Here is a 10,980-nt window from a genome sequence, read left to right on the forward strand (position 1 = left end):
GCAGAAAATAGTAAACATGGTCCAATTTCTAGCCAGATAAACATGAACACTTATACTAAAGGCCTATTTAACTCGTTTATCCAATTTATCATGTTCTGGCTTTCAACAAAATGTTACAAGACAGGCTAAAAGGTAAAAGATTAACACTGAAGAAACAAAGCAAGCATCAGAGCCAGATTTAAATATGACAGACATTTTGGAATTATCATACCAGGAATTTAAAATAACCATGACTAAAGGTCTAAGGGCTCTAAGGAAAAAGTGATCATCATGCAAGAACAGATGGTTAAGGTATGCACAAAGAAAGAAATCCTAAGAAAGAATGAAAAGAAAATTCTAAAAATAATAAAACATTGGACAAAAGTGAAAAATGTCTTTGTTGTCTTGGGGCATAAAACAAAAACCTTATCATCATTTTTTTAAACTATTTTACCAAATTTAAAATGACAGTATTCATACAAAGTTTACTTTCATTAACAATGGAATTACACTAAAAACAAATAACAGATAGATGGAAAGTACCAAAATATTTTGAGTTTACACACCATATTTCTGTGTAATACATGTGTCAAAGTCTTAATAAAATTTTAAAAATATTTTGAATTAAATAAATACGAAAATATATATTAAAATTTGTGGCATACAATAAAAGCATGCTTAGAGGGAAATTTCTAACATTGAATACATATTTTAGAAAATGTTTAAAGTTACAAATCAGACCAATGGTCTGTGAGAACTCAAGAGTGAAATGACACAATTAATTATTTTATTAATTGTCTAAAATGTCTTAGAATCACAATAACTACCTACTAATTGCCCAAACAAAAAATTGTACAGGCAAAAATTATATACATATGCATATATATATATACATGCATATGCATTAAAAGTCAAAAGAAATTTCTCTAGTTTTATTGTCATTTTAATGAAAAAAATAAGTAGTATAATCAATAGTTTTTTTAAAATGGCATCTTTATTTTCTTTATCAAGGTTATTTCAAAAGTAATATATCATTGAGATATTTTGGTAACTTTAGAAACTGTACTTACTTTTCTGTGAAAAAAAATATGTTTTACATGTTTTGCAACTTTGTTGTTTGGTTCATCCATATTTGAGATAACTGTGTCTTGTTAATGAATTGACCCTCTATCATTATACAATATTTTGCTCTATATCTGGTATATTTTATTTTTGCTCTAAAGTCTACTTTATCTGATATTAATATAGAAATTTTTGATTTATTATAATTAATATTTGAGTGGAGTGAATTTTTAAATTATTTTTTAAATTTACCTTTATCATTTTACCTAATATGAGTTCTTCATACACATTGTATAATTGTCCCATGTTCTTTAATCTACTCACCGATTTCTGTCTTTTACTTGATGTGTTTAGATCATTAACAATAAAAGCAATTATTGATGTTAGAGCTTTTTATGCCAATTTTCATTTGTTTATTTCTTTGATTTCTTTTTCCTGTCTTCCTGTGGGTTCAGTTCCATTCAATTCAGTCACTCAGTTGTGTCCAACTCTTTGCGACCCCATGGACTGCAGTACACCAGGCCTCCCTGTCCATCACCAACTCCCAGAGCTTACTCAAACTCATGTCAATTGGGTTGGTGATGCCATCCAACCATCTCATCCTCTGTCATCCCCTTATCTTCCTGCCTTCAATCTTTCCCAGCATCAGAGTCTTTTCAAATGAGTCAGCTCTTTGCATCAAGTGGCCAAAGTATTAAGAGTTTCAGCCTTCAACATCAGTCCTTCCAGTGAATATTCAGGGCTGATTTCCTTTAGGATGGACTAATTCCATCTCCTTGCAGATCAAGGGACTCTCCAGAGTCTTCTCCAACACCACAGTTCAAAAGCATCAATTCTTTGGCACTCAGCTTTCTCTATAGTCCAACTCTCAAATCCATATATGACTACTGGAAAACAATAGCTTTGTCTAGACGGACCTTTGTTGGCAAAGTAATGTCTCTGCTTTTTAATATGCTGTTTAGGTTGATCATAACTTTCCTTCCAAGGTCATAACTTTTCTTCCAACTTTCTTCCAAGTAATCCTGTGGGTTACTGGAGCATTTTTAGAATTCCACTTTGATTTATCTATGCAGTTTTTTAGTGTATTTATTTGTATAGCTATTTCAATGATTGTTTCAGAAATTATGTTATATACCCATTATACACATAATCACAGTATACTGAGGTCATCATTTTGCTCACCCAAAAAAACTGTAAGTTTTACCTCACTTTACCCTCCACTCTCCTTTGTTTATAATGTAATTATATGTTCATAATTTAAGTGTCTGTTCTCTTTACCCATATTTTGGCTGTTTCCAGTTTCTTCTTATTTCTTGGTGTTCTTAGAGGTCTTGTTTTATCATATAGTATTTGTTAGATAATTTTATTTAGCTATTTCTGTAAGTTAGGTCTCCTGGTGAATATATATATATGTATTTTAACATATATTTTATATACATATATTTTATCTTTCTTGAGAATGTTTTGTTTTCCCCTTCATGCCTGAAAGATTTTTTTACTTGATACAAAATGCTAGGTTGACAAGTTTTACTTTCAGGACAGGAAAAATGCTGTGCATTTTTTTTTTTTCTGCCTCTCATGGTTTCTGATCAAAATTTGCTATCATATAAATTGTCTTCTCCTTGTAGATAATGCTTTGTGTTTTTTTTTACTGATTTGATTTCAGGATTTTTGTTTGCCTTTTTTTCCCAGTTTAACTATGATGTGTCATGATGTGGATTTCTTTTGGGTTTATCCTTTTGGGAATTTGGTCTACTTCTTAAATCTGTAGGCTTATGTCTTTTGTTAAATTTGGGAAATTTGGGAATTCCCAATTCCCTTATTTCTTCAAGTACTTTTTCAGCTCTGCTTTCTTTCTCTTCTCCTTCCAGGATTTTGATGACAGTAATAGTATATCTTTATCATAGTCCACGAAGACCCTGAGGCTATTTTTTTTTTCAGTCTCTCTGTTGTTAAACTGAATAATTTTGAAGATTGTTCAACTTTCAAATTCACTGATTTCATGCTCTGTTCTGATGTTGAATCTCCAGTGAGTTTAGTATTTTGGTTACTATATTTTTCAGTTCCTAATTTTTCATTTGCTTCTTCACAACTTCAACTTATTTTCTAAGGCTTTCTATTTTTTCATTGATCTCAATCATGTTTATAATTGCTTCTTGAAGCATTTTTATGATAGCTGCCCCAAAGTCTTTGTAAGTTAACGTCAAAGTCTGCCACCTTAGAGTTGACATCCGTGACTGCCTTCTTTCATTCAAGATGAAATTTTTCCTAGTTGTTTGTATAAGTGATTTGTAAATTAAAATATGCATATTTGTTCTGAGATTTGGGATCTTATTTGAACCCATGTTTTAGGTACCCTCCTTTGACATCACTCAAAGGAACAGGGGAAAGAAAAAATTCATTTACTTCCAGGTGGAATTAGAAGTCCAAGTTCCCATCTTTTTTTTTTTCCTTTAAGTTTTATTGAGATATAATTGTCATACAGCACTGTAAAAGCTTAAGATGTACCACATAATGATTTGACTTAAATAATTTTTTTATATATTTGAAATGAAATGATTGTCACAATAGGTTTAGTGAACATCTATCATCTCATATATCACTTCAGTTCAGTTCAGTCACTCAGTCATGTCCGCCTCTTTGCAACCTCATGGACTGCAGCACACCAGGCCTCCCTGTCCATCACCAACTCCTGGAGTTTACTCAAACTCCTGTCCATTGAGTCAGTAATGCCATCCAATCATCTCATCCTCTATCATCCCCTTCTCCTCTTACCTTCAATCTTTCTCAGCATCAGGGTCTTTTCAAAACAGTCAGTTCTTCATATCAGGTGGCCAGAGTATTGGAGCAGGGGAAAGAACTAATTCATTTACTTCCAAGTGGAATTAGAAGTTGAAGTTCCCATCTGTTTTTTTTTCTGTAAGTTTTATTGAGATATAATTTTCATACAGCACTGTACAAGCTTAAGATGTACAACATAATGACATTAAATAAATATACCTTAAAAATTGTTTTTCCATGTGATGAAAACTCAGGATTTACTCTCAACTTTCATTTGTAACATATAGCAGTGTTGTCACAATCAAGTTGTACATTATATCCCTAGTATTTATTTATCATATAACTGGAAATTTGTACCTTTTGTCTTCCTTCATCTAATTGCTCCTCCCCTTACCACCAGTCTGGTCACCGCAAATCTGATCTCTTTTTTAAAAGTTTTTATTTTTTAAAAAAATTTATTTATTTTAATTGGAGGCTAATTACTTTACAATATTGTATTGGTTTTGCCATACATCAACATGAATCCACCACGGGTGTACACATGTTTCCAATCTTGAATCCCCCTCCCACCTCCCTCCCCATACCATCTCTCTGGGTCATCCCAGTGCACCAGCCCCAAGCATCCTGTATCCTGCATCAAACCTGGACTGGCGATTCATTTCTTATATGATATTATCATGTTTCAATACCATTCTCCCAAATCATCCCCCCTCCTCCCTCTCCCACAGAGTCCAAAAGACTGTTCTATACATCAGTGTCTCTTTTGCTGTCTCGCATACAGGGTTATTATTACCATCTTTCTAAATTCCATATATATGTGTTAGTATACTGTATTGGTGTTTTTCTTTCTGGCTTACTTCACTCTGTATAATAGGCTCCAATTTCATCCACCTCATTAGAACTGACTCAAATGTATTCTTTTTAATGGCTGAGTAATACTCCATTGTATATACATACCACAGCTTTCTTATCCATTCATCTGCTGATGGACATCTAGGTTGCTTCCATGTCCTGGCTATTATGAACAGTGCTGTGATGAACGTTGGGGTACACATGTCTCTTTCCCTTCTGGTTTCCTCAGTGTGTATGCCCAGCAGTGGGATTGCTGGGTCATAAGGCAGTTCTATTTCCAGTTTTTTAAGGAATCTCCACACTGTTCCCCATAATGGCTGTATTAGTTTGCATTCCCACCAACAGTGTAAGAGGGTTCCCTTTTTTCCACACCCTCTCCAGCATTTATTACTTGTAGACTTTTGGATCGCAGCCATTCTGACTGGCGTGAAATGGTACCTCATTGTGGTTTTGATTTGCATTTCTCTGATAATGAGTGATGTTGAGCATCTTTTCATGTGTTTGTTAGCCATCTGTATGTCTTCTTTGGAGAAATGTCTATTTAGTTCTTTGGCCCATTTTTTGATTGGGTCATTTATTTTTCTGGAGTTGAGCTGTAGGAGTTGCTTGTATATTTTTGAGATTAGTTGTTTGTCAGTTGCTTCATTTGCTATTATTTTCTCCCATTCTGAAGGCTGTCTTTTCACCTTGCTTATAGTTTTTTTTTTGTTGTGCAGAAGCTTTTAATTTTAATTAGGTCCTATTTGTTTATTTCTGCTTTTATTTCCAACATTCGTTTGTATATATATGCATTTGCTTATTTCGATGTATAGCTGGCCACATCTATGTTAGTTACTGGTACACAACATAGTGATTCTATATTTCTAAATATTTCAAAAGAATCACCATGATGAATCCAGTTGTCATCAGTCACTATACAAAGATATGACATAATTACTGACTATATTCCCCACACTGTAGATTTCATACCTGTGACTCATTTGTTCTGTAACTGAAAGTTTGTACTTCTTAATCTCACTCATTTATTTTTCTCCTCCCCTACCCTTGCCCCCTGGCAACCACATGTTTGTTCTCTGTATCTATGATTCTGTTTCTGTTTGGTTATATTTGTTTATTTGTTTCATATTTTAGATTCTGCCTTTAGGTGAAAACACAGGGTATTCATCTTTCTCTAACTTATTTCACTTAGCATAATACCTTCTACATCCAACCATGTTGTCATAAATGGCAAGGTTTCATTGTATTACATGACTGAGTAATCTTCCATTGTGTGTGTGTGTGTGTGTGTGTATGTGTTGTGTAAAAAATATCTTTATCTAAACATCTAATAATGGGCATTTATGTTGCTTCTGTATCTTGGCTATTTTGAAGAATGCTTCAGTGAACATAAGGGTGCATGTATATCTTTCTGAATCAAAGTTTTTCCTTTTTTTTGGTGAATATTCAAAGGTGAAATTGCTGGATTGTATGGTAGTTCTATTTTTAATTTTTTCAGGAATGTCAATACCATTTTTGATAGTGACTATATCAGTTTATGGACGTGAGTCTGAGTGAACTCCGGGAGTTGGTGATGGACAGGGAGGCCTGGCGTGCTGCAATTCATGGGGTCTCAAAGAGGCGCATACGACTGAGCGACTGAACTGAACTGAACTGAACTGATATCAGTTTATGCTTCTACCAACAGTGTAGAAGTGTTCCCTTTTCTAAATATCCTTGCCAATATCCATTTGTTATTTGTTGTCTTTTTGATAACAGCCATTCTGAGAAGTGTGAGGTGGTATCATAGTAGTTTCAATTGCCTTTCCCTGGTGATTAGTGATATTGGGCTAATATTAGTGCATCTTTTCATGTGCACTAATATTACTGCATCTTAGTGCACTAATATTAGTGCATTAGATATTAGTGCATCTTTTCATGTGCCTGTTAGTCATCTGCATGTCTTCTTTTTGAAAAATGTCTATTCAGGTCCTGTGCCCATTTTTTAAATTGAAGTATACCTGATTTAGAATATTATATTAGTTTCAGATGTACAACATAGTGATTCAATATTTTTATAAATTGTACTGCATTTAAAGTTACTATAGAATATTAGCTATATTCCCTACATTATATATTACATACTTGTATTTTATTTATTTTATATATAAGGCAATGGCAACCCACTCCACTACTCTTGCCTGGAGAACCCCATGGATGGAGGAGCCTGGTAGGCTGCAGTCCATGGGGTCGCTAAGAGTCGGACATGACTGAGCGACTTCACTTTCACTTTTTCACTTTTATGCATTGGAGAAGGAAATGGCAATCCACTCCAGTGTTCTTGCCTGGAGAATCCCAGGGACAGGGGACCCTGGTGGGCTGCCATCTATGGGGTCGCACAGAGTTGGACAAGACTGAAGTGACTTAGCAGCAGCAGTCTTCTATATACTGTACTGTACTTCTTGATCCCCTAGCCCTATCTTGTCCTTTCCCCCATCCCTCTCCACACTGGTGACCACTAGTTTGTTCTCTATACCTCTGAGCCTGTTTCTGTTTGTTATATTCATTTGTTTGTTTTAATTTTTTAGATTCCACATATAAGTGATAACATCAAAAACATTATCTATGTTTTCTTCTAGAATTTTTATTATTTCAGGTTTTACTTGTGAGTCTTTAATCTATTTGAATTTTCTTTTTTAATGGTGTAAGAAAATAGTGCAGTTTGATTATTTTGAATGTAGCTATTCAGTTAAGGAGAGTTATGACCAACCTAGATAGCATATTGAAAAGCAGAGACATTACTTTGCCAACAAAGGTCTGTCTAGTCAAGGCTATGGTTTTTCCAGTGGTCATGTATGAACGTGAGAGTTGGACTGTGAAGAAAGCTGAGTGCCGAAGAATTGATGCTTTTGAACTGTGGTGTTGGAGAAGACTCTTTAGAGTCCATTGGACTGCGAGGAGATCCAACCAGTCCATTCTGAAGGAGATCAGTCTTGGGTGTTCTTTGGAAGGAATGATGTTGAAGCTGAAACTCCAGTACTTTGGCCACCTCATGCAAAGAGTTGACTCATTGGAAAAGACTCTGATGCTGGGAGGGATTGGGGGCAGGAGGAGAAGGGGACGCCAGAGGATGAGATGGCTGGATGGCATCACTGACTCGATGGACGTGAGTTTGAGTGAACTCCAGGAGTTGGTGATGGACAGAGAGGCCTGGCATGCTGCGATTCATGGGGTCGCAAAGAGTCGGACACGACTGAGTGACTGAACTGAACTGAACTGAACTGATCCAGTTCCCAGCAGCATTTATTGAAGGGGCTTTTTTTTCTCTGAATTTATAATTTCTGTTAGGCTATACTTTTCCTGGTCCTTCAGCTAGTAAAGAAAATTTTTGTTGGAAATTTTTTTGGTCTGTACCAAAGGATGTATTTGGGTTTCTGGCTTCTTCAAACTCCAAGTCTGAGATATATGAAGCAAAAAGGAAACCCATGTCACCATGGTGTCCTTCCTTGGTTTTTGAGGTCCATGGATGGTCTGTTCTCTCCTTTCCACTTTCAGATTCTTCCTATCCTTGTTTTACATGCAATCATCAGACTTTTCAGTGTAGTTAAGATAAAGAACAGAGAAAAAAATATCTATACCATCTTCCTGGAAACAGAAGTCAAAATCTGGAAGCAGATTTTAGTATATATAATAATCATAAAGTATACATAATGATAGTGAAAATTGAAAACTCCCTCATTCTGAGGAGGGTGGGGGGAAATTGATTGTTTTTTAACCATGGTAACAAGTAAACACCAGAACTGGTTTTAATTCTGTTTACTCAATCAATGACAACACCCCTTAATCTAATCAATCAATGACAACATAACACAGAAAGTCACCAGGTTAATGACCCCAGATTGTAAGCAGCAGCCTCCCTCCAGTAAATACACATCTTGAACCCAACCAGTAAATCACAGATCTGCCTTATTGTCTTGCTTCTAAGGCTGTTGACAACCCAGACCCATCATTATAACCAACATAACTCTGATCCCGATCAACTGCTGGACCCAAAGCTTTATCTAAGACCTGCATTCCATTGCCTGACTCTTTTTTGCCCTTAAGAAAATTTACACTGATGAAATCTTAAATTGGAAGAATTAATGTATTAAAATACAGTGATTCATATTTTGTCTTTCTATTTAACTTACATTTCTATTTCATTCAGCAGAAACATTTATGTCTCCCTTGTTTCATATAGCTATGTGAAGAAATAGACTCAAAGCCTTTTAAAAGATTTAATTTCTCTCTCTCTTTCTTTCCAGACCTAGGCATTATTCCTAAAAAAAATAGAATTAAATTAGGAGAGGAAGCCCTGTGTTCCAACTCAGTTCCCACCAAAAACTTGTATTAGGGAATATGGGGGAAATGAGGCGTTATTAATACAATTTTGCAAGGTTTTTAGTTTTCTATTACTCTTTATTTTTAAAATCACATAGAAGTAGGGGCAAAGTTGACAGTGATTGGATGGCAGGTTAGGTATCAGGGCATTTCTGGAATAATACCCCATAATGTTCCTCAAAATCATTTAATTAACCTCTAATACCTACCACTGCCTACTCAAGTCCTGAATGGATTAGAAAAGATAAAGGGACAAGCAACACACTTGTTGATTGAGCCAGGTAAATCAGAATATGCCTGGTAAACTAAATGAACTTGAAGCTTTCTCTTTCTAGATCATATAGGTAGAAATGGAGATGAGATGAACTTCAATTTAAATATACCTTTGTTGTCTTACATTGTAGTTACAAATGACTTCCTTGGTGGCTCAGACGGTAAAGCGTCTGCCTACGATGCAGGAGACCCGGGTTTGATTCCTGGGTGGGGAAGATCTCCTGGAGAAGGAAATGGCACCCCACTCCAGTACTCTTGTCTGGAAAATCCCATGGATGGAGGAGCCTGGTGGGCTACAGTCCATGGGGTCGCGAAGAGTCGGACACGACTGAGCGACTTCCCTTTCCCTTACTTGTTGTCTACCCTTGGCTACACGTTTAAAAGATGTGAAGACACAAAGATTAGCACCGCACCATAGTGAATTTGCAGTGGCAAGCCAGTGTACCACTATAACTGATATATTTAGTCCTCTGAAAATGTAAGAAAAGGAGACATCATTTCTGAATTGGTGCAATACGGAAAGCTCTTAGGTGAAATATTGTCTATGACTTTGAAGAATGGGCAGAATTTTGACAGAACAAGCAAAATACACAATGTAGATAAATATGAAAGAGTGATTTGTGGTTGCAAACTAGGGTGTGGTCCTTTGCATCTGGAATCACTTAATCTTCATTAAAAAAAAATGGCAAAAGATGAGACTGGACAGGCAGAATGTAGCCAATCTGTGACTTGCCTTTCATGCAAAAATAAAGAAATTGGACTTCCAATTCAGTTCAGTCACTCAGTTGTGTCCAACTCTTTGCAACCAACTATAGCACGCCAGGCCTCCCTGTCCACCACCAACTCCCGGAGTTTACCCAAACTCATGTCCATCAAGTCAGTGATGCCATCTAACCATCTCATCCTCTGTCATCCCTTCTCCTCCTGCCTTCAATCTTTTCCAGCATCAGGGTCTTTTCAAATGAGTCAAAACTCTTCATGAGGTAGCCAAAGTATTGGAGTTTCAGCTTCAACATCACTCCTTCCAATGAACACCCAGGACTGATCTCCTTTAGCATGGACTGTTTGGATCTCCTTGCAGTCCAAGGGAATCTCAGAGTCTTCTCCACCACAGTTCAAAAGCATCAATTATTCAGCACTCAGCTTTCTTTATAGTTCAACTCTCACATCCATACATGACTACTGGAAAAACCATAGCCTTGACTAGACAGACCTTTGTTGGCAAAGTAATGTCTCTGATTTTTAATATGCTGTCTAGGTTGGTCATAACTTCCCTTTCAAGGAGTAAGCATCTTTTAATTTCATAGCTGTAATCACCATCTGCAGTGATTTTGGAGCCCCCAAAAATAAAGTCTCTCACTGTTTCCACTGTTTCCCCATCTATTTGCCATGAAGTGATGGGACCAGATGCCATGATCTTAGTTTTCTGAATGTTGAGTTTTAAGTCAACTTTTTCACTCTCCTCTTAGTTGTCAATAATGAGAAGATATGGAAAAGAAGTAGGTACAAGCACTCTGGATATACTCTACCGTAGAAGACAGAGACAGGTTGTATATTGCCACCCTGTTTATTTAACTTATATGCAGAGTACATCATGCTAAATGCTGAGCTGGATGAAGCACAAAACTGGAATCAAGATTGCTGGGAGAAATATCAATAACCTCAGATACACAGATG

At 36.0% G+C, this 10,980-nt stretch overlaps 1 non-coding gene across 1 annotated transcript; it reads left to right on the plus strand.

Moving 5' to 3' along the window:
* Positions 1-9,446: 9,446 nt before the first annotated feature.
* On the plus strand, positions 9,447-9,518 carry TRNAR-ACG (transfer RNA arginine (anticodon ACG)). The gene has a single exon. It is a non-coding gene; the product is annotated as a tRNA-Arg (tRNA).
* Positions 9,519-10,980: the final 1,462 nt, after the last annotated feature.

Source organism: Bos indicus, chromosome 4 (genome assembly GCF_029378745.1).
Source record: "Bos indicus isolate NIAB-ARS_2022 breed Sahiwal x Tharparkar chromosome 4, NIAB-ARS_B.indTharparkar_mat_pri_1.0, whole genome shotgun sequence".
NCBI lineage: Eukaryota > Metazoa > Chordata > Mammalia > Artiodactyla > Bovidae > Bos > Bos indicus.